This window comes from Lissotriton helveticus, chromosome 3_2 (assembly GCF_964261635.1).
Source record: "Lissotriton helveticus chromosome 3_2, aLisHel1.1, whole genome shotgun sequence".
Taxonomy (NCBI): domain Eukaryota; kingdom Metazoa; phylum Chordata; class Amphibia; order Caudata; family Salamandridae; genus Lissotriton; species Lissotriton helveticus.
In genome coordinates, this window is record NC_136062.1 from 235,630,831 (window position 1) to 235,655,320 (window position 24,490).

Genomic DNA, 24,490 nt, shown 5'->3' on the forward strand with positions numbered 1-24,490 from the left:
TTGGCATTGTAAATGACAAAGCCATCAATTTAGCAATTTTAAAAACCAACAAATAAATAAAATATGTCATTTACAAGACCAATAACTCCAACTTTTCTAATGCGAGACCTATTGCATTTGCAATGCTTGTTTTGTTTGTTTTCATTTTTTAAAACATAAATAAAAGGCATTGTCATTTATCATGCCAATAGCTCAAACTCACGTAAATGCGAGACCTATTGCATTGCAAATGCATGTGTTTTTTTTTAAGTCTCCCTTCTTCAAAGGCTGAAATGTTTTTAAGTACTGGAAGTTTGACACCATATACTCAGAAAATTTCTGGACTGAGCACATTCTGCCAGGAAGAAGAGCTCCTGTGCTGCCAGGAGGGACTGCCAGTTTGTTGCTTGCTTTGCTGTTGTTGGCCTGCTGCTTTTTGCCTGGAAATTAGAGAACTCGACTTTGCTCTCTGCATCCTGCTTTCCAAAGGTTCTCCAAGGGCTTTACTGAGCTTGCCTCCTTTTGCTGAAACCTCAGGGATATCAAAGACTTCCCCTGCATTTTGCAACCAGCTCCTCTGCTGTGAGTCCCGACCTGCCAATTGGTGCCAAACCCAGACCTGAGCCCTGAAATATCATTAATCATCAGCAAGGCGGACCGATGCTGAATTCTCCAAGCACCATCCTACCATGTATGCAGACAAAGAACCTGGATCCATCTTCATGAGTGTTTATTCCCTGACTTACCATCAGGTCAACGGTGAACTTGAGTAACAGTGTCGTGTTACAGCTGACACTGTTTGTTAGGCATTCTCAATTGCTATCCTACTGAATACATTCTGACACTGGTAAACATATAGTGGTACCTACGAGTCTTGTTGGATTCTCCGACTGTTCTTTGGCTTTTGGGAGGAATGTAGTGTTTATCAGGACACATCACTCAAGCCCCATCTCCAAGAGGGTTGTTCCTACATCCTGATCGCAGTGTATTTAGCTGCCAGATTGGAGCCTCCTTATGCATTGATTGAATAAAAATGATATAAACACTCCGCAGCGTGCAAGCATCCCTCAAACTCTCTGCCCTTCAACACTTTAGTCTTGTGAGACAATTCTGTAACTGGAGACACATGTGGCAGACAGAAGGAGGACGAACCCTATCACTTTTCCCCATGAACTGATCCAGTCATCAAAATGAGCTGCTAGCACAGAGAGGTATCTGACGCTCGGCTGTGGCTCAGCGCGATCATTCCTCAGGCCCAGTCTCACAGGTGTAATCAAGTAAGTGTCAGACCCTCTAGACAGCCTCGGGCATGGCCAGTAGCTGCAGTGCGGCACATGCGCCACACACTGCACCACCACGCACCGCTTGGTCTGTTTGCTGAGGTCCAGGGCTACATTGACAGTGACGGCGGGCACTACTCACATTAGAGTCAATGAGCCAGGATCATAAAGAACCCCTCCACCGAGGTTAAGGGGGAAGCTATTAACCAAAATGTGCCTTCCATGCATTATGACCTTCGGTAGCACTTCAAAATCAGCCCACACGAGTAACCTCCACCCAATCCCACATTAAAAGCAGGTGTCTTAACTTAATGGGGCTTCCACAAACCAAATCGTGTATCCCATGGTCTGTCCTCCTGGTCATCTTTTGTTGCCTTTCGGCCCATCATTGGATAAGTATTATTATTATTATATTATTATTATTATAGGAGCTTGTAGAGCGCCTGGTGACGTCTCTCGACGTGTCCCCGCGCTATGGAGAAGAGTGTTGCTTAGATGGAGCAAAGCATCAGACAGTTTAGATGGTGAAAAGATATGTTTTTAGATGTTTCCTAAAGGATGTTTCACTTTTTTCCTGTCTGATATTCATAGGAAGGGTATTCCACTCCTTAGCTGCGAGAATGCGGAAAGATCTGCCTCCAAGTCTGGCTTTTTTTGGGCGCATGATCTTGAGCAAACCTGTTCCCTTCGAGCGTAGGGATCTGGAAGGTTCATAGGGTGAGGCTAAGTCAGACAGATAGGAGGGGGCTCTAAGGTGAATGATTCTGTGGCACCAGAGAAGGGCCTTGAATATTATTCTTTTTTTTATGGGTAGCCAATGCAGAGTATCCAAGGAAGGTTTAGAAGGAGCTCTTCGCGGGAGTCGTAGCACAAGGCGTGCTCCTGAATTTTGTAGGACCTGTAACTTCCTAATGTTTTTTTCTGAGGTGCCCAAAAGAAGCACATTCCCATAATCAATACGGGATGTGATGAGAGCCTGCGTCATGGTGCGCCTGGAACTCAGAGGAAGAAGATCCAGGGTGCGACGGAGCGTCTTCATCACTCCGAAGCATTTCCCAACTGTTTTTTTGACATGACTGTCAAATGAAAGTTTGGTGTCAATCCAGACACCCAAGTTCTTGGCCTCCTGACTGGGGATGGGTAATGATCCCAGACATGAGGGCCACCAATCCTTGGTCCAGTTGGTGTTGTTCCCACCTATGACGAGTACCTCTGTTTTTGTTCCGTTTAATTTGAGGCAATGCTCGTTCATCCATGTAGCCAACTTGCACATACATGAGTTGAAGTTATCCGCCCCATGTGAGGGAGGGGGTCACAGGAAGGCATGGGCTACTGAGACTCAACTATGGCACTGAGGTCATTTCCCTCGGACGTCTTGGAGTCGGTCCTACTACGGCTCTGCAAACTGGGTCAAATACAACCCCTTCAGCACATGACCCTCAGTGGTAGCAACGGCAATCAGTCACAAGCTCCCAGGGAGGTAGTGTGGAGGTATAGGAGTACAGCTCTCAACAACCACTCAGCGTGGTAAATGACTGTCCACCCCAAAGCTTTACTTTCAAGAATGAAACTACTTTAATAAACACAACTAGGAGCAAGGTGGTGTGCCGGGAGATCGATGTTGTCTGAGCGGTTCACCGCTGTTGGCTCAGTTCTCCCTTACAGGCCAGGTGGTGCCCTCCCAGGGTCAATGTCCGGTGTCATTAAACTCAGGTGCATAATACCCATGTACTCTCTTAGTGTGTTTCTCTCTCTCTCACAGTTCACTTAATGTTGTATGTGGTTTCTCAATTTGTTTAGGTCGGTACACTTCGGCAGCCGACTGACTACTACTACACTTTCCCGCTTTCGCACTTCTGAGAGAGAACAAGCTGGCAGGACTTCTCAGGGGCTCTTTGGACAAGCTCGTTTCTGAGGAGGAAGTTGCTCCACATCCTCCAGTGACTAGGGCGCCTCTTCGCACGCAGGGATGACTGCTCTGCAGACTCTGTTTCATGCTCTGGATGGGTAAACTGGTGCTCGTAAATAATTCAGCCAGAACTTCAAGCAGCTCTGGCAAAAAATAATAATTCAGTCCCTATGTACACCAAGTGAGTCCTCCCCTCACAGCACTTCTCTAAATCCTTCTACTCCAAATCCAAGCAGGACCTTTACTACCTACAATTCCTCCCTCCAGATTAACCAACGAATCACCAGGTACACACATTGCGTATAACTGCAATGTTTTTCAGAGACTTGCAAAACTACTTACTTCAGTCCAGATTTGTACTTTGCATTCTGGGATTTAAGGGCGTTTCAAGCGGATTAACATGGCCACAGGTTCCAGAATGAAGAGGCTCGTGCAGTATAAAACCTCGGCTCAACAAAAGGAGCACTAGCTAAAGACACATTTTGCAACACATGCAAGCATTTTCCGTCGTCCTCCCCAATAAAAAAAAAAAAAATCTCATTTACTGTTGCAATTGACGTTCATACACGCTGGTGAGGTAAACAAAACTGCCTGCACCTTAAAAGAAGAAGAGAAGAGAAAGGCTCCTCTCAAATATTAAAGGGAACTACACTTCAACACAATATAATGCTGCTTCTGTCAAGTGAAGTCCTCGCACATACGGTGGGCCCCGCTCAAAGTGCCACGGGGGCTACCTCTGCAAGAACCGAGAGGACGTGGTGTAGGAACACATGCAGCCTACCTCAAGTGTCTGTCTCTGTAGCCACACGCACTGACATTAATAGAATGCTCTAGGAGTGCACGACTTGGGTAGTTTTAACTGCCAATCATGCGCTTCTCCGACATCTTTTCTGATGTAACTGTTATTGATGCGCAAGTAGAGTCTTGCGCTTTACGTGAGCATTCACCTTAAAACCAGCTCCTAAAAATGTAACAGGCAACATTGCAAGTTGCTGCAGGGCTGCATAACTGCACAACACTTCTGGGGAACAAATTAAGCTTCCAGGGGTCCAGCCTCCCGGAGGTTTGTCTGCCTGGTCAGTCCGGCCATGAGTGCAGCGCCTTTGGGCCAATATCATGTACAGGCCCGTTTCAGTCAGATGCAAACAGCCAGATCGCGACTCTGCGGTTATGTCTTTGGGCAGAGCAACTCCGGTCACTCCACAATTTCTTTGTTGGCACAGCAGTTTATGTGATGCTGCAACTTCATTTCTGGCGCAGAAGCGCAGATCACACCACGAGGATCACAGTGATGACTGGATTTCAGTGATCTTCGGGTGCATGTATTGACCACAAAGGAAGAGAGTTACCTGCTGGCATTGAGCCATGCAGATCTCTCTCTGCAGTCTTCTTCTTTTGTGCCAAAACGCTACAGTCCCGCCGCACCCTACTTCACTAGCAAAGGCAATCGTGTTACAGGGTTGGCAAGCTCCTACCCTCTCTAAGCAGACAGCCTGGCTACCAGGTGCTTCAGGAAAGGTAAACAGCTCTTACAGCAACGGAGCCTGAGGTGATGTCCTTTCACCACTCGCAACCGGCTGTCAAACCTCCTGGCTTAGCAAAAGGCCTAATTGAATTTCTAAATTCAGATTTTAGTGTCTAGGTCTCCACCATCCGACTTCAGAAAAGTCAGAAAGACATTAGCACTGTGAAATAAAGTAAAAGAGACTCTCAGGTAAAGTCTGGGTGAGACTTTATTCAGCAACCCCAATCATCGTCAAGCTGAGCAAACTGACTAACTTAGAATTCCCCGAGGCCGTGGTTCCACGCAAGAACATAGAACGTGGAGCCAGGACATATCACACTTCTTCCTTCTTACATTTGAAATACATTATTTTTTACAAGAAGATAAAAACAAGAAACTAAACATAGACCTTCTTCCCTTTAAAATACACAAAAGAAAGAGAAAAAGGTAAATAAGTACATGAGTAATGCACAATAAACGCAGAATTAATTTCTCACAAAATCATTTAAATAACTTGGGCTTTTGCAGGTTCTAACACTCTTGTGAGTAGGCTCACATTCCAAATGAGAAGAGACTCTGTCGAAAGACTCCGACTCACAAATGTTGTCGTTGTTTGGCCTAACATGAACAACACGACTGTGGTTCCAGATGCGTCCATCAGACTGCATTTTTGAATAGTTTAACCATACTCTTTATAGAAGTGAATTTGGACCAGTTTTGACAGCCAACAGAAGCTTTGACATTGACTTTATCGCCAACATTGAACTTAACAACCTTACAAGATTTGTGAGCATCAAAATAATTTTCTTTTTTTGTTGAAGAGCTAATTCTTTGTCCCTCCATTCACCAATACCATTGTCCTTGAGACCTTTATCCAGAATCATCTACCTTGGACACAAAATGGTATTAGGAGATCTTCCTTTGAATAATTCAAAAGGTGTCTTCCCAGTTGAAGAGCAAGGTGTAAATCTGTAAGCAGAAATGCGATTTTGTAATTCATCCCTCCAGTTTAAACTGTTTCTTGTGTTCAATGCCACACTTCACCAAATAATCCTCCATTTCACGTGAACAAAATTGTGGCCCATTGTCCGATAGTAATGAAAAAGGAAAGCTTTTGCGCTTGAAGATAGAATCCAAAAACTTGATTATACATTGTGTTGTGATGTCCCTCACAGAACTCACTTTAATCCTCCGAGAATATAAATCTAACACAATCAAATAGGGAGTCTGGTGTTATCCATGAAGAGGACCAACAATGTATATGGCTACTTCATCCCCAGGACACATGGGTAATCGCCTACAAACCATGGGTGGTTGTCTGGGCTTTAGAATTCTGTTCGCTCAAAGAGCAAGGAACACAATCACGCACCGCACGTTCCACCATGAGATCTAAACTAGGCCACCAGAAATCTTGTCTAATGCGTTCTTTGGTTTTAGAAATACCCATGTGTCCTTCGTGAGCCATCTGGACAATGTTGTTCCTTATACTCTAGGGTGGAACAAGCTTGGTACCTCTAGTTAAAATGCCATCAACAATAGCTAGTTCATTAGACACTAATGACCAGGGCTTCTCAAGTTTATTTTCTTTGTCTTGTGACAACAACTCCATTACACCCAACATTTCCGGATCTTTCTTTAATTCTTCCTTCCACTCAAATTCTTTTATCACTCCTAAATTGATGTCACACACTCGTACATCAAACATCTTCCAGTCCTTCCTCAATAGAGAGATCAGTTGACTCCACAGTGTTCACTAAACGCGAGAGGCAGTCAGCAGACACATTTGAACTCCGAGGAAAAGATTCAAATAAAAAAATTATACTCCTGCAACAATATAACCCACCTCTTGCTTCTAGAGGAGATTGAGTCAAGATCTTTTTTCTTAAAAATTTCCTTAAGAGGCTTATGATCTGACCTGACAATAAAAGAAGTACCCCGAAACAAATTTCTTGAATTTGTTGAGTGCTAAAAAAAATGGCAAGAGCCTCTTTTTCGATGACTGAGTAATTTAGCTCAGCACCTTTCAGACATCTGGAAGCACACGCAACTAACTGCTCATGCCCATCTCTCACTTGAAACAAAAGAACACCCAAAACTTTTTGCTTGCATCAGTTATGATATATGTCACATCACCTGCTTTAAATGCCTGTAAATTAGGGGCATTCTTGAGATCCATTTTAACACCTAAAAACTCTTCCTTACACGCTCCATCCCACACAAACTCTGCGTTCTTGCGGAGTATGACAAGATCTTTTTAGGTCTCGCCTGTCAATGCGCATGCGCATTGAGCAGAGCGAGACTATGGGGGCTTAAACAAAGCTTACCTACACTGGCGATTCACTGGCGATTTGATGAAGTGCATGTGCACTTTTAACTCAATGCGCAAGCGCAATTAGTTAAAATGCGCGTGCACAGCATCAAATCGTCAGCTTAGTGCCGCCAGCAGCTCTTCCCGCTCCGCCCCCTGCTGCATCAAAGGCTTGGCGCTGTGCCTCAGCCCAGCCATTCTCCTCCCCTAATTACCCCCTGCGGCATCAAAGGCTTTTTCACGGCCGGCCGGCCGTGCTTTCAGTTCACGGCCGGCCGGCCGTGTCTCCTTTTCTTTTTTTTTTTCATTAATTGAATGTCTTCCAGCAAGCTCTCCTCATCCGTAGCTTTAGGTGTGATGACAGCATTTCCTTATAAGCTTACTGCTCTCTTGGGAATATATGAGGGCAGGAAGCCTTCTGAATTCGGCTGATCATTATCAGAGAGTGTTTTGGTGAAAATACGGGACTTTTCTTATGCGTGCTGCTACAAAAAGAGCTCAGCTCTCCTTAGCTACGGGAAAGCTGTTTGGCTTACTTCTGCTCGCTCAGCCAGCAATTGTGCCATGTGGTGTGTTTTTAGCTTTACTAGCTCATTGGTGTGTACTGGCTTGCCACTTTGCTGGAATAAAGTACCGGCCATAACGCTGAATACGACTTTCTTTTAATTAGTTCACCAGTTTGCTGCCAAGTGAATTTGAGAGTAATAGTGGCAATCATGTTTGAAACTGCATAACGTGAGCGGAATAAGCTTGCAAGCCGCAATCACCCCACATCCACCACATCCACCACCACATCCACCACCACCTCCACATCCACCACCACCGCATCCACCACCACATCCACCACCACATCCACCCTCACCCTCACTCACCCTCAACCCCTCACCCTCAACCCCTCACTCACCCTCACTCTCACTCACCCTCACTCACCGTCAACCCCTCACCCTCACCCTCACTCACCCTCACTCACCCTCACTCACCCTCACCCTCACTCACCCTCAACCCCTCACCCTCACTCACCCTCAACCCCTCACCCTCACTCACCCTCACCCTCACCCTCACTCACCCTCAACCCCTCACCCTCACTCACCCTCAACCCCTCACCCTCACCCTCACTCACCCTCACTCTCACCCTCACTCACCCTCACCCTCACTCACCCTCACCCTCACTCACCCTCACTCACCCTCACCCTCACTCACCCTCACCCTCACTCACCCTCACCCTCACTCACCCTCACTCACCCTCACCCACCCCCTCACCCTCAACCCCTCACCCTCACTCACCCTCAACCCCTCACCCTCACCCCCTCACTCACCCTCACTCTCACTCACCCTCAACCCCTCACCCTCACTCACCCTCTCCCCTCACCCTCACTCACCCTCACCCTCACTCACCCTCAACCCCTCACCCTCACTCACCCTCAACCCCTCACCCTCACTCACCCTCAACCCCTCACTCACCCTCAACCCCTCACCCTCACTCACCCTCAACCCCTCACCCTCAACCCCTCACCCTCACTCACCCTCAACCCCTCACTCACCCTCACCTTCACTCACCCTCAACCCCTCACCCTCACTCACCCTCACCCTCACTCACCCTCACCCTCACTCACCCTCACCCTCACCCTCAACCCCTCACTCACCCTCACCCTCACTCACCCTCAACCCCTCACTCACCCTCACCCTCACTCACCCTCACCCTCAACCCCTCACCCTCACTCACCCTCAACCCCTCACCCTCACCCCCTCACCCTCAACCCCTCACTCACCCTCACTCTCACTCACCCTCACCCTCACTCACCCTCAACCCCTCACCCTCAACCCCTCACCCTCACCCACCCTCAACCCCTCACCCTCACCCTCCCTCACCCTCACCCTCACTCACCCTCAACCCCTCACCCTCAACCCCTCACCCTCACTCACCCTCAACCCCTCACCCTCACTCACCCTCAACCCCTCACCCTCACTCACCCTCAACCCCTCACCCACCCTCAACCCCTCACCCTCACCCTCACCCCCTCACCCTCAACCCCTCACTCACCCTCACTCTCACCCTCACTCACCCTCACCCTCACTCACCCTCACCCTCACTCACCCTCACTCACCCTCACTCACCCTCACCCTCACTCACCCTCACTCACCCTCACCCTCACTCACCCTCACTCACCCTCACCCACCCCCTCACCCTCAACCCCTCACCCTCACTCACCCTCAACCCCTCACCCTCACCCCCTCACTCACCCTCACTCTCACTCACCCTCAACCCTCACCCTCACTCACCCTCTCCCCTCACCCACCCTCACCCTCACTCACCCTCAACCCCTCACCCTCACTCACCCTCAACCCCTCACTCACCCTCAACCCCTCACTCACCCTCAACCCCTCACCCTCACCCTCACTCACCCTCAACCCCTCACCCTCAACCCCTCACCCTCACTCACCCTCACCCTCACTCACCCTCAACCCCTCACTCACCCTCACCTTCACTCACCCTCAACCCCTCACCCTCACTCACCCTCACCCTCACTCACCCTCACTCACCCTCACCCTCACTCACCCTCACCCTCACTCACCCTCACCCTCACTCACCCTCACTCACCCTCACTCACCCTCAACCCCTCACTCACCCTCACCCTCACTCACCCTCACCCTCAACCCCTCACCCTCACTCACCCTCAACCCCTCACCCTCACCCTCAACCCCTCACTCACCCTCAACCCCTCACCCTCACCCACCCTCACCCTCACCCACCCTCAACCCCTCACCCTCCCTCACCCTCACCCTCACTCACCCTCAACCCCTCACCCTCAACCCCTCACCCTCACCCTCAACCCCTCACCCTCACCCACCCTCACCCTCACCCACCCTCAACCCCTCACCCTCCCTCACCCTCACCCTCACTCACCCTCAACCCCTCACCCTCAACCCCTCACCCTCACTCACCCTCAACCCCTCACCCTCACTCACCCTCAACCCCTCACCCTCACTCACCCTCAACCCCTCACCCACCCTCAACCCCTCACCCTCAACCCCTCACCCTCACCCACCCTCACAACACATATTGTGTTACAATAGGTGTCACATTTGCGAAAGATAAAACTATTGGCATTGTAAATAACAAAGCTATTAATTTCGCTATTTTCAAAACAAGCACATAAATAAAAAATGTGTCCTTTACAATACCAATAGCTCAAACTTTCCTAATGCGAGACCTATTGCATTGCTGTGCTTATCTCCCCTGCTGCACTCTCCTGCTCTCTAGAGATGTGGCCTAACGACCAGAGCTGCCATCTAAGTCACGTAAATACAAAACATGTTGCATTCCAAATGCTATAGGTGTCACATTCGCGAAAGTTATAACTATTGGCATTGTAAATGACAAAGCCATCAATTTAGCAATTTTAAAAACCAACAAATAAATAAAATATGTCATTTACAAGACCAATAACTCCAACTTTTCTAATGCGAGACCTATTGCATTTGCAATGCTTGTTTTGTTTGTTTTCATTTTTTAAAACATAAATAAAAGGCATTGTCATTTATCATGCCAATAGCTCAAACTCACGTAAATGCGAGACCTATTGCATTGCAAATGCATGTTTTTTTTTTAAGTCTCCCTTCTTCAAAGGCTGAAATGTTTTTAAGTACTGGAAGTTTGACACCATATACTCAGAAAATTTCTGGACTGAGCACATTCTGCCAGGAAGAAGAGCTCCTGTGCTGCCAGGAGGGACTGCCAGTTTGTTGCTTGCTTTGCTGTTGTTGGCCTGCTGCTTTTTGCCTGGAAATTAGAGAACTCGACTTTGCTCTCTGCATCCTGCTTTCCAAAGGTTCTCCAAGGGCTTTACTGAGCTTGCCTCCTTTTGCTGAAACCTCAGGGATATCAAAGACTTCCCCTGCATCTTGCAACCAGCTCCTCTGCTGTGAGTCCCGACCTGCCAATTGGTGCCAAACCCAGACCTGAGCCCTTGGAAGTGAATTTGGTGCTATAAACCAAGAAAATCCGCAATGAACGTCAGTCAGAACCTGCGCCTTTCTGTGAAATCAATGCAACGCTGCTGCCTGCACCAAAGCTGCAGACACCGCTTGTGCAATGCCACAACTGCAACGTCATAACAGCCCCTACCTTGCGGCAGCGCCTCTTAAGAACTGCTGCATCGCTAGCCAAGACACTCCGCCACCAATGTCTGTGGTGTCCCGTCCCGACTCAATAGCATCCTGTGTAATTACTGAGCGACGCAGCGTCTTGGGCCCAGCAGTTTGACTCAGATGACAAGGAATCAACGCACTGCGCTCACGACATCAAAGTCGCCTCAATGCCACATCGCTTTGTGGAATCGAAGTCTCACACCCGCAACCGATGCATTACCTCCTCTGTGCAATACATCGTTCTTTAGAGGCCCAAGCTACAATGACCGTGCACTGCCTTCAGGAACCAACACCTCACCTCCACTGCGCCACGCTGCATCCTTGGTTTCTGACGCCGAGTCCAAGGTCCGACGACCTGTTTATGGTTTTCGACGCAGTCAAGGTACTGAAGGCCAACTAGATAGCCCCAGTTGGAGCTCTAGACTTCTAAGCATTGCAATTTTGATTTAATCTTTAAAAATTATTATCTCGACTTGTGAATGTTGGATTTTTTTCGTTTTGGTCTTATTTTACCCAGGTAGATATTGATTATTGTTCTAAACTGGGGTGGAGTACTTTTGTGGTGTTTTCACAGTGTTATTGTGTGTGTGTGCGCACAAATACTTTACATATTGCCTCTTCAGTTTAGCCTGTCTGCTCTGTGCCAAGCTACCAGAGGGTGAGCACAGGTGAACCTTTAGTGTGTACTACACTTACCCTGACTAGAGAAGGGGTCCTTACTTGGACAAGGTACATATGTCTACCAACTAGAAACCCCATTTCAAACACCGTACTAAGCGGTCTAGATGCAGCAGAGGAAAAGGGATGGAGTCATTATGGACAGAGCTGGAAAAGCAGCCTAACAGGCAACGTATACATTTAAAAAAAAAGAATCTGCTAAAAGAAATCTGCAACGGAGGACATATGAGACAGTAAATCTGTTCTAGATTACTTTATTGGTCACAGAAAGACTGTATTTAAAAATATCATACAGGATTAAGACACATGCTGCAGAGATCATTGCCTAGCAATTTTGAGGTGATTATAATAGTGGTAAGATAACTCTAGTGGTTACACAGTTCTGGGAGAGTTAGGTGTTTTGTTTAGTCACAGTTTTGACTCAAAATAGCATAGAGGGTTAATGTGCCTGCTTCAGAGCACATCGTTTAACATCCAGATCACGGATTTATATTTTACTAAGATATGTAAGTGGGCTACTGACCTTGACACTGAGATCATTTTGTTACTTCCAGTTCATAAGTTGCAAACCTGATATAGCAGAGTGATACATTTACCAACATCAAGGAGCTGCAGGCAAACTGTAAATCGTGGGTTTAGATCTTTATTGTTTTTTTTCTCAATCTGTTATTATTCTAAGATTGGGTTCCTTTAGGAAGTAAGAAAGTCTTGTTAGTGTAGACAACCACTATGTTACTTCTTATATACGAGTTTTGTGTTTCTAATGACCATTCACTCTTAGCATATGACGTCTACAAGTATGGATGATATGCGACTCATACACTTTATAATCCTCGTTGTCTTATGGAACATCCCCTGTGCATTGATTTACACACTTGTGTGATTTACTGTCTCTGTGTGTGATGTAAAACTCTCTGACATCCTAAACTAGAATGAGTAGTGCTATAAAAAGCATTACATTAAAAAAGTGGCATTTAAATCAATAATTTTGTAATTACTCATACAGACAGAGAAAACCTGAATTTTTAGAGGCCAAGCACATCAGTTACGTAAGGAGTTGAACAAAGTTAAAAACGAGTTGTCAATAGATTATTTAAAGTACTTGTGAAGTGCTAATAAGCTGCGTGCCTCTGTTTCCTTCCACTACATTGGGGTTTATGTGTTATGCTCCAGATGGATCCCAGTCAGAATTGTACTTGAACTACAGGTGGGCTGATGATCCTTTAAATCAGCCCTTTATTTTGCTCCTAGCTGGATGTTAAAATAAGAAAGACCCCTCACTGACTGCAGGTAGCAGCACCAAACTGAATAGACAACACGCGGGCACTGCTGAATTACGTACTGGTGTCTGCATATGACACCAGGACAAACAGCATACTTTTCTGGGGAAATAGTTGGGGATCAAGGATCCGGCGGATTCCCCCTACTTTCCAGAACTGGGTGTAATGAAGCCGTTGGTCTGTGACACACTTTCATAGGAAGTTCTGAATTTGTAACCAAACATATAAAAAGCAAAAGAACAAGACCCAGAGTGCAATGTGATATTCCGGTAAAAAGTCAGGACTGGCAGACAGTATCACACATAATGGGGCTAGAGCTACATATGTAGACTAGCACAAAAGCACGGCAATAGTACTGTCACTGTGTAACAGCATTTCTGAATACTTGAAATAAAGAGTTAGCTTATAACATTTATCTCATGACACACACATGGCTGCTTCATTGTACTCGCAAAAAATGTAACTCTGAGTTTTCCATGCAAGCCTTTGAACTGCTACACTGAAGTAGCTGAGAACCTGGCAGTGACCTTGTTAATAAATAGGAGCTGGGCGCATGTGTCCTCACTCCAGGTCGACGCTTAGCGTCCCTTTCGTTTTTGGCGCAGCGCCGCCCACTCACCTACGGTCACTTTAGCAAGGAGTCGTTGGCAAGCTAGAAAGTAGAATGCCCATTCAGTATGGGAATTGTGCACTTTATCACTGCCACTCTCCCATCAATGGCCGTTACTCATAAGACTCAACCTCACCATCTTCCCCTACCCTCCATGCCCCACACTGTCTGCCTCCTTTGAGAATGTGTATTCAAAAAGAGGGAGAGGGGGACCGGGAGCGTATTAATGGTCCAGTGCCCGTAAAGTCAATACAAATTGGTGGCCCCCAATTTGTATTGTCCTTTGAGAATGTACCACTCTTCTAGCTATCCGCCCCTTTCCTGCATCCCCGTATTAACCCACAGCCCAAGCAGCAGCCCCGGGCTTCCTCCGCAACTTCCTAAATCACTATAGTCTCCTCCCATTTAGTTATACAACACACACGTGCACTGGCTAGATATACATAAGAAGCAAGGAGCGTGGCTTGAGAACTTCGGTACTGTGCCCGCGGTCCTCTGGACGCTTTACCACCCTTCACCCTTCTCTCTGCAACAACCCACAGCCACGGGGGTAGAAACTACCCAAATCAATACCTGAAAGAAACTTGCAGCTTTACTGTTTTGGTCAGCGCCTGGGCTCCTATTGGTTGACACAGAGGAGAAAGGAAGTGACCCATATTCGCGCTGTGCATCAAGGGAAATGTAGTTGTATGGAGACGGACGAATGCACTACGGGAATGGGTGAAAAGGGTAGTTGTGTTCTTAACGCAGAGCTAGAGCGGAAATAGGTATGGAAGTTTTGGAAAAAGTGATACACTATTGCGGCAAGCTTGCCAGGAATTGTAATTACGGCTTTAGCCGAATATGATTGGGCTGGCAGTTGCGCACTTATTTTTGGCTCAACTAATTAACAAGCATTGGCAAAGCCAAAAACCCTCACCTCTGCGAGAGCTACCGTTTTTTCCGATTTTAGCTGTGTTGTACAGCAGTGTGGTTGTGCAGCATGTCTAACATTTTACTAAAACGGTCAATGATTTAGCCTGTATTGCTGCATCATTTATTACGGCAGGATGAGGGCGTGGGTCAGAAGTAACATGGGAAATATGGAAGGGAGTAACATGGAGAGCGGATGTCTGAAAAAAGCCAATAGGTTTTGGCAATCCAAGAGCTATTGGCGTTGTAAATGGCAATGTCTTTTATCCATGTGTTATGGAGTGGAGTGGAATTATGTGGGTGGATTTGTAAAGTTGTGGTGACTCCCCGAAATGGCCACAGGACACAGCAGTGAGGTTATGCTATTTATTCCAGAGATCGCCGAGCCAGGTGTCTTCCCTGCTCTGGCACTCGTTCTATCTCGCGCTCTGGGATGCGCGCGCATCCAAAATGGCCGCCGCCGCACGTCGCGTCGTTACGCAACGTGCGTGCACTAGACCGCTACACTACAGGATTGAAATTGTTTTTTGTGGAATGGTGTGTAGTGGAGTTGTGCAGTGGAATTAAGTGCCATGCTGTGAAATGGAATTATGTGGATAGTAATTATGTGGTATTGAGTGTACTGGGATTATGTAGAGTGGGTTTGTGTGTCACGGAGTGTAATTATGTTGAATGGTATTCTGTGTTGTGTACTGGCAAGTAGTGGAGTTGAACTATGTGGTGTGCTGTTGAATTATGTGGCATTGTGTAGGGTGTTAATATGTTGTGCAGAATTGTGTGGTGTGTGGAATTATGTAACATGTGGAGTGGAACTATGTGGCATGGTCTGGAGTGGAAATATGTTGCATGGTGTTGAGCGGTATTATATTTTAGGGAATTATGTGTTATGTTGCACATTTTGTGGAGTGTAATTATGTGTTTTGGAATTGAGTGGATATATGTGGAGTGTAAATATGTGGCATACAGTGTAATTATATAGGTTGGAGTGTAATTATGTGTTGTGGAATTATCTGGAGTTGAATTGTGTTGCATGGAGTGTAATTTTAAGGTTTGGAGTGAAGTGGCATTATGTAACGTGGAGTAGAATTATGTGAAGTGGAATTTTGTGGCATGGAGCGGTGGAATTATCTGGAGTTTATTTTATTGGTTTGTAATTATGTGGCATGGAGTGGAATGATGTGGAGTGGAAGTGTCTGTAGTTGAATTGTGTGGCTTGTTATTATGAGATGTTTAAATGTGTTGTGGGTAGTGGAACTATTCCGCGTGGATTTGTGTGTTGTGACATTGTGTGGCACTTAATTGTGTGGCGTTATGTTGAATTATGTGGAGTTGAATGCTTGTTGTCTATTTCCTGCACTGCTGAGGGAGCGGCCTTCATGGGATTGAGATGATGTAGTTTCTGTTTTCTGTCCTCTCACACTCCTGTAGTTTGCTAAAATAGAATGAATTGCATCCAGCCGCTGACTATGCCTCCCATGGGAGAGCTTTTGAGTCATGAGATGACTCCTGCTTCAGGCGTTTGGGTTTATCACCGCTTTGAAGCTTTTCGCTGTGGGCTCTGCTGGGGGAGGGGAGCATTGCGATTAAGGGTAGCTCGCTTAGTCCTGTTTGAGAATAATTGTCCTGGGAAAGTGGAGGACGGAGGTCAAAAGTCACACCTGAAACTAGCCTGATGTGGTAACATTCATATAATTGCAAATTAAAACCTAGATACAAATGTATTAAAACAGACCTTTTCACAAAAGATAATGAGTTGTGAAAAGGAGGCACGCTTATCACTTGCTGTCAGTTGTTCACATCATGTTAAGACATAATGTGCGAAAACTGCTCTTTTATTTTGCGCATGCAGAAGAAATGAACATTCGTTTAGTAAAAAAGATAAGACTACTTTTTGCTTTGATGGCGGCAACAGCTGCCTGTTTTCATTTTCTGCAGAGCAGGAAAAGCCATCAATATAATAAGAAGCTTAGAAGCACCCATTCATGGCATCTGTAAGGATACGGGCTGCTCGCTCAAAACCAATCTTTTAAAAAAAAAAATTGTTTTTATCAAGAACAATAGCAGGGCATATGAAAGACATACAGTACATGAGACGATTACGATTGTGCATTGTAATCAACAGTGTCGCTACATACTTAAAGATAATAAAGAACATCAGACATGCTAAAACAGTGGCACATAACTCGGCATCCCCGAACCCCCTCCCCCTAATCAGAGTCTCCTTATCCATCAGACAAAGGTGGATCGCACAAAAACCTCTATACTCGTTCCAGGACCCCCAGATTTTGCCCCACTTTTGGGGACACCCCCGGTTCACGTACACCACTTTCTCCGCCAGCATCGCTGCATCAAGATCCCTGCACCAATCATTGATCACAGGTACCTCCACAGATCCCCAGTATTTGGCAATGTTCCGTTTGGCATACATTACCCCCAGTGTCACCCAATCCTGAGCTGGATGGGCAAGGTCGTTTGGTTCCCATATGTTCAGCAGACAGCATCTTGGCTCAGGCACCATCGACTCTTTCACCACCCGTGACACAGTTCTCATAACCCTGGCCCAATACGCCGCTATCCCAGGGCACTGCCATATGGTGTGAAAAAAGGTTCCTTCCTCCCCGCAACCTCTCAGGCAGAGACGGTGTTCAGCCCTCCCCATGGTGTGTAAAGTGACACTGCTGTAGTACACCCTGTGGAGTATCTTTAGCTAAACCAGGCGCAGCCTAGAGGGTATGGCCACCTCCCGTGGGGAAGACAATGCCACCTGCCAGTCTGCTTCATCGAATTCCCCGAAAACCAATCTTTTGTTTAATGTTAAGAAAGATGTGCCTGACATAAACTGCACTGCAAACACAATATAATGAGCTTCAGAAACACTAACGATTTCGCACTGACCACACATTTTAAATACTTTCCCTCAGTTTGAAAAGGCGAGTGTACATATCAGATTGGCTCAAGAGCAGTTCTAACCCCTTACTAGTCTTTATTTATCCTGCAGAGGTTCATAACAATTTCCAGTGAGCTGTATTATTTAGCATCGGCCGTTTTAAAAATCCCACTTGCCCTAATAGTTTAGTATAAAGTCGGCCATGAGTGCTTCTCTCCACAAGGATAATTTGAGCTATAAAACAACATTTATTTAACAATGGGAAATGCTTGTGAGCAGAGGGTTAATGGAAGAAATTCTAACTAGCTTTGCCTGCCGTGAGGAGAACGGCCCTTTGCCTTACCGGGTCCCGCACCCCAGCGCGAGCATCCACGCCGTGAGGGGAACGGCTATCTGCCACACCGGGTCCCGCACTCCAGCGCCAGCACCACCGCCGCCGCGAGGGCTGGGACTTCAATCCCCAGGTGCCCCGGCGGCTGTGCGCGTGCGAGTGACGACACCAGAGCGCCCAGAGGCGCGTAAAGGGAGAGGAGCGCCGAGTGCTCATTGGGAGCTTTGCCTGCCGTGAGGAGAACAGCCCTTTGCCTTACCGGGTCCCGCACCCCAGCGCCAGCATCCACGCCGTGAGGGGAATGGCTATCTGCCACACCGGGTCCCGCACTCCAGCGCCAGCACCACCGCCGCCGCGAGGGCTGGGACTTCAATCCCCAGGTGCCCCGGCGGCTGTGCGCGTGCAAGTGACGACACCAGAGCGCCCAGAGGCGCGTAAAAGGAGAGGAACACCTCTCGCCCCGCGAGTCGCGCGCGGGAGCGCCCGGGCTAAGCCCGGGACAAGGGCGGGGCAGTCTGTGCAGTCCGGGCAGACCGAGGCAGGGCAGGGCCACCCCCCTTGGTCGTGAATACACCTGAGAAATAAGCATCTGGACATATATTCATGACTGTTCTTTCTTGTTTTTAAAATTACCATTTGTTTCATAGCATAGAAAGGAAGTGCTTTGTAAGGACATAGTTATCATTACGTCTGCCGCCGTGATTTTAACGGCACAAAAGTTCTTGGGGTTTATACTCAGTTATTACTAATGGCTAAGAACAAATCAACCAGGGGCAACTATTTAGTTAAAATGGTCAGCAAGATTAATAATGATAGAAGGAAATCACTGGGTCGGGAAGATCTGCCTGTGATAACTACTACACCCCCTGGTGCCAATAGTGGTTTGATTTTGGACTGTCCTCCTATTTCTGATGTTCCTACTGGTGTCCCACTAGTGGAAATTCCGACAGTATTAGTTGTAGATCAGGATGTACCAGATCAAGATTTACAAGATGATTCCATGGACGCGTCACCACGGTGCTCTCCAGTTAAGAGAGCGGTAAGGAAATGCAGGAAAACACAGACTAAGCGGGGAGGAACACACCATAAGAAAACACTTGAAACAGTGCAGAGGAGCACCATTGGTCACAAGGAAACCATGACTATTATCAATGACACCAATATGAATTCTGACCTTCTGGACCATATAGCCAAGATGCTTGAGGCTAAATTAGAAACTGTTGTTAAGCCTTTAGTGGCAAAAATAGGTCTTCTGACAGCTGAAGTGTCTAGATTGGGAGGTCTTCTAACCCGGTCAACTAGTAATGAGAACTTGAAACCAAGGGAAAGGGACATTCTACCTAATAATGCTGTACAGAAGCCATTGGTGGGGAGGGTAAGCACGGCTAATGTTAGGGAGACGGGCCGATCGGATGGTCAGACAACACAGACTAAAGTGGTCCCAATGAATATAGGGGGGTCACCAGCTCAACCGAGGAAAGTACGCCCAATTAATCTCCCACCAGATTGTGAACCATACGCTGTCGTACTTTTAAATGTCCCACCCTTAGACACTTCACAGCCCAATTTCAGCCAGGAATCACACGATTCGCTTAAACATAAAACCGTTTCGTGGCTGAATAAGAACTGTAGATTTCCGATAAATTATTCAGACCAGATATTAACAACGAGATGGGTACCCTGGATTGGTAATGCCAGGAAAACTTGTAGGGGCGAATGTATTGTTATCAATTTTAGACACCCCCAACACATTGCGACTGTGCTACTTAGAGCAGCATCCCTGAAACTGGGTGAGAATAGTGTGGGTGTGCATCCCTTGGGATACTTTTATAGCCATTTAGCTAAGGGTTCATTGCATAATACAAGAAGTGGGCATCCAAATTCTAGTACAAGCCCAAACTTTGAGATCTCAACTCATAACAGATATCATGCATTGAGTAGTTTGGATCAGAACGATTGACTCTTGTCAGTTGGTAGCCTTGGTTTGGGGGCATCTCCTAATACTCAGGTTGGAAAGTTACATATAAATAATCTAGAGTTTGAGCAATTACAGATAGTGGTGCCCACTTTGATTAATAATGACAGCCCTAGACCTGGTCCTGCTTTGATGGCAGTGGTGAGTGATCAGATTCCTAAATGTGCTGGGGATAGTAATGGCAGCCCAGGAGATGTAGGATCATGCCGTACCAGTAGTACTGCGCTTGAGGGTAATATCACTGGAAACATTCCAATGGAAGGAATAAGTACTGCAACTATTCCCCTAGATAGTATATCTATACAAGATACATTGTTGAATGCAGCCCCACTTAGTCCTAAGGAAAATCTACCCGTAAGATTAATATCATGGAATATAGCAGGTTTAGCTAGAAATCTACGGGACCTGGTCTGGTGCACCTACATTGAGGATTATGATCTCATCCTCCTCCAGGAGACTTGGGCCTTAGATATCCCGCATAGGCTCGGGTATAAAACTTTTCACTGTGACGCAATTCCATCAGTAAGAGGGAGAGCGTTGGGGGGGCTGGTGATCTGGGTAAGAGTCAATTTAGAAATAGAAGTTACTCAATTGCCTATTCCTTCCCCGGATTTACTGGGATTAAAGATGGTGACAAGAAAAAAGGAATCTGTATATCTAATAAATATATATAATAGACCACATCCACTTAATAAGGAATCAAAGGTAGTAGAGCTACTGGATTCCTTTTTAGATACACTAGGACCAAATGCGCTAGTGGTAGTAGGGGGGATCTCAACTGTAAATATGAACCAGCGTTGGGTCTCGATAACCTACTCGATGAACAGGATATAGCAAATGATATCCCGTCTTTGGATTCCACTGGGTTAGTTAAATGCACCGTAGCAGCAACTCAAATTTTACAGTTGACCGTGGGGCATAACTTAAGGGCATGTAATGGCCGCTTACAATCTGATAGACCAGTATTGGACCCGGCCTCGTGGCATGGTCCTCCCCCTCCCGTATGGCGGGCCCTGGACGACATCGGCCCTCCATCGACCCGCTGTCGCCCACCCTCAATGAACTCTCGACGAGAGCAGCCCCCCTGGCAACCACCAGCTCTCCCCCCTGGAACCCGGCGAACCCGGCTCGCCCCAACTCTGCAGGTCCGGTCACCACCCTGGGCCACCATCTCAGGCCCGACTCCATCTTAGGCCCATGACGTCCCGAGCACGTGTCCTCGGCCCGACCCCGGCCGCGGCCCCAGCGAAGCCCCAACATCGTGGCACCAAGATCAACCCAGGTGGTAAAGTGGCCACTTGACGGATCCAGGAGGAGAGGAGTTTCGATGGCCCTCCAGCCGTCCCCGGACGCCTGGTATCGATCGCTCCCGGCCTCCCTGGGCGCTGGCTCCACCCCCCTGCTGGGTGTCTGGACACCTTCATCCCGGCCCCTCTGACCCCCAGGCGCGAGGGTCCGGACATCAAAGATCTCCAGTCCTATATCTGGGCCAGCCCTGGATCAGGACACCAGTTGTATCTGGGAGTCGAGCCCTGCTGACGCTGTCGCGGCTCCACCACACTGAACCATCCTCTGAGCCCTGCTGACGCTGTCGTGGCTCCACCAAGCTGAACCATCCTCTGAGCCCTGCTGACGCTGTTGCGGCTCCACCAAGCTGAACCATCCTCGGAGCCCTGCTGACGCTGTCGCGGCTCGACTAAGCTGAACCACCTTCGGAGCCCTGCTGACGCTGTCGCGGCTCGACCAAGCTGAACCACCTTCGGAGCCCTGCTGACGCTGTCGCGGCCCGACCAAGCTGAACCATCCTCAGAGCCCTGCTGACGACGTCGCGGCTCCTTGCACCCCCCAGCTCGAGGATTGAGAGCTGTGCGCAGGGTATCCTAGTACCAGTTGGTACCAAGACTGTCCTGCTACCCCCTTCCCCTGATACTGAGACTTTTGAGGATCTCCCAATCCCCCTGTACATATTGCTGCGGAAACTTGCCTTTATTCTTTATATAAAGACTCTTAAATCTACTCTCGTGTGGTGTCCCTCTGTAGTGGTATGATTGCTCGGCTGTTACGATAGTAGGAGAGGAGCCTCGCCAAGGAGGCCTCTCGACGGCGCTCGGCCAATTCCATACGGAGAGGTGGGTCTCGGGGCGGGCAGTCAGACATCTTCTGTCTCCCCTGGGATCGCCTTTCTAACATTGGTGGCAGGCGACGGGATCCGAGCAGACGCATATCGTACAGCGAGTAAACTCGCCCACTACTAACAGAGACCCACAGCAACCATGAGCGCTAAGGAAGCCGGAACGACTGCAGAGTTCCAGAAGGAACTATTGGAGGAGTACACACATAAAGAACTCAAACAATTTTGCAAAAACTTAGGTATCGCTACCACCGGACTAAGTACCAAAGAAGATTTTAAAGAAGCGCTGCAAACATGGGTGGAGGCCCGAGAGACACCACCCCCAACCGAGGAGACCTCAGCAGCCCCCACAGAGGAAAGAACCACCAACAGAGACATGGGCCTCTCCCACGAAGACGCCCGGGAACGAGAGAGAAGCCGGCTCCACGAGTTGGAGCTCGCCCGACTCCGGCTGGACGGAGAACTCCAGTTAGCAGAAAAGAAAATCGCCCTTGAGAAACTACGGCTGCAAGGAGACCTGGAGGAGAGACGGAGGCAGAGCGAATTGGAAGAAAAGAAACTCACGTTCGAGCACGAGCGTGGCCTCAAATAATTGGAGATTAAGGCCAAGAGCGAAGAAGCTGGCGCCGCTATGACCCGAAACCCCCCGCCTCCTGCCGACACGAAGGTCCACATTCCCAAGGATGTCGTCAAAGAGTACTACAAAAATGACGACATCCAGCAGTGGTTTAAGGCCTACGAAGTCGCCATGGCCGCGCATCGCATACACCGAAAAGATTGGGGTGCCGGCTTATGGGGGAAATTCGTCAGCGAAGGAAGAGACACCCTGCTGGAACTGGCCGACGACGTGATGTCCTCCTATGATCACATGAAGGACGCCCTGCTCACCCGGTATGGACTCACCCCTGAGATGTACCGGCAGAGATTCAGAGACTGTAAAAAGATCCCCGGTACTACATGGGTGGAGTACGTGAACTTTTATAGCAGAGCGCTAGAAGGGTGGATCAAGGGCAGCAAAGTGACCACCTACGAGCAGCTGTTCGACCTCATCGTATGGGAGCACCTCTCCAACAACTGCTTTGTCGAGCTCAGACAGCATCTACTCGACAGCAAACTGACCGAGCCACGGAAACTCACCGTCAAGGCCGATCGATGGGTGAGCACCCGGGTCCCCCGGACCCCGATAGAAGAATCCGGACGGAACACACAAGGGCACCCCCGCCAGCGAGGCGGCGGAGGAGGCCAGAACCGGAGCCGAGACTTTCCGCCTGCGCCGCCCCGGAGTCCACCCCGGGGGTCGCCCCAGAACAACACTTCACCGTCCCTGACCAGAAGAGGGCCCCCCAGCACGGCCGGGGCCCTGCCCGAGCGCTACCTGCTACAAGTGCCAGCGGCCAGGTCACTTTGCCAGTGACCCCCGCTGCCCCCTGAACCAGCGTCCCGGACTCACCGGGCCTCTGACCCGCCAGATCGCTGCCGCAGCCCTGGGAGAAGGAGGGGAGGAAGAAGAAGAGGTCTACAACGAGGACCAGACCGAGTGGGAGCCAGCCGCCATGGCCCTAGTCTGTCTGGGCGAGAGAGACATGATCCCCCGGGCCCCACTCCCGAGCAACACCCAAAAGTACCGTCAGTGGGTCAACATTAATGGGCGCCGGGTACGAAGCACTCCGTGACACTGGAGCCAGTGTGACAGCCGTCCGCTGCCACTTGGTGACCCCCGAACAGATCCTACCAAATGTACTGTGCCCCGTGCTGGCCGCCGACAATTCCGAGACCCTGTGCCAGATGGCCCGAATCCCCTTCGAGTGAGGAGGGGTGTCAGGCATTCTAAAGGTGACCGTCCGGGACGACGCCCCCATGGACTGCCTCCTCGGAAACGACCTCGAGAGTTCCCCCTGGGCCCAAGTCGAGCGAAGAGAGCATCTGGGGATGCTGGGACTACCCGAGTGGGTTTGCGCGACCACTCGATCCATGGCAGCCCGGGCCCCGGCGCCGACTGAGGCCGCCCCGACCGAAGAACAGGAGTGGCCCGCGCCTCCGCCGGCCGCCGGCGATGAAGAAACCGGCCTTGAGTCCGGGCCACCGGAGCCCAACCGCGAAGACATCGCCGAGCTCGGCGACATCCCTGAACTAGGCCAATGGCGCCAGGAAGGTGGTCCCACCCGAGAACAATTCCGGCAGGAACAGAAGACCTGTCCCTCCCTCGAGGGGACCCAGCAGCAAGCCGCAGCTCAAGCCGCCGGGGACACGCTGGGGTCCCACTGGGTCTACTGGGACCACGACCTCCTATACAGTAAACAGAAAATTGCCGAACTGGGGGCCAGCCGAGTGTTGGTGGTCCCCCTACGATTCAGAGACTTCCTCTTAAACCTGGCACACGACGTGCCCCTCGCAGGGCACCTGGGGCAGGACAAAACCTACAGCCGCCTGGTGACCCATTTCTACTGGCCCAAAATGCGTAACGATGTGAGCAACCACTGCAGGATCTGTCCGACCTGTCAAGCTAGCGGGAAGAGCGGGGGGAAAGTCAAAGCCCCGCTCCAACCCTTTCCCGTGG

The 24,490-nt window shown here is 48.8% G+C and overlaps 1 protein-coding gene across 2 annotated transcripts in view; it reads right to left on the reverse strand.

Annotated features, from left to right (window-relative positions):
- Positions 1-14,319, reverse strand: part of NEIL1 (nei like DNA glycosylase 1) — a 206,312-nt gene extending 191,993 nt beyond the window's left edge. For both annotated transcript variants that reach the window (XM_078685101.1, XM_078685100.1), the window contains exon 1: positions 14,271-14,319. The gene's annotated coding sequence lies outside the window, so the exon portion shown is untranslated. The remainder of the gene's footprint in view (positions 1-14,270) is intronic.
- Positions 14,320-24,490: the final 10,171 nt, after the last annotated feature.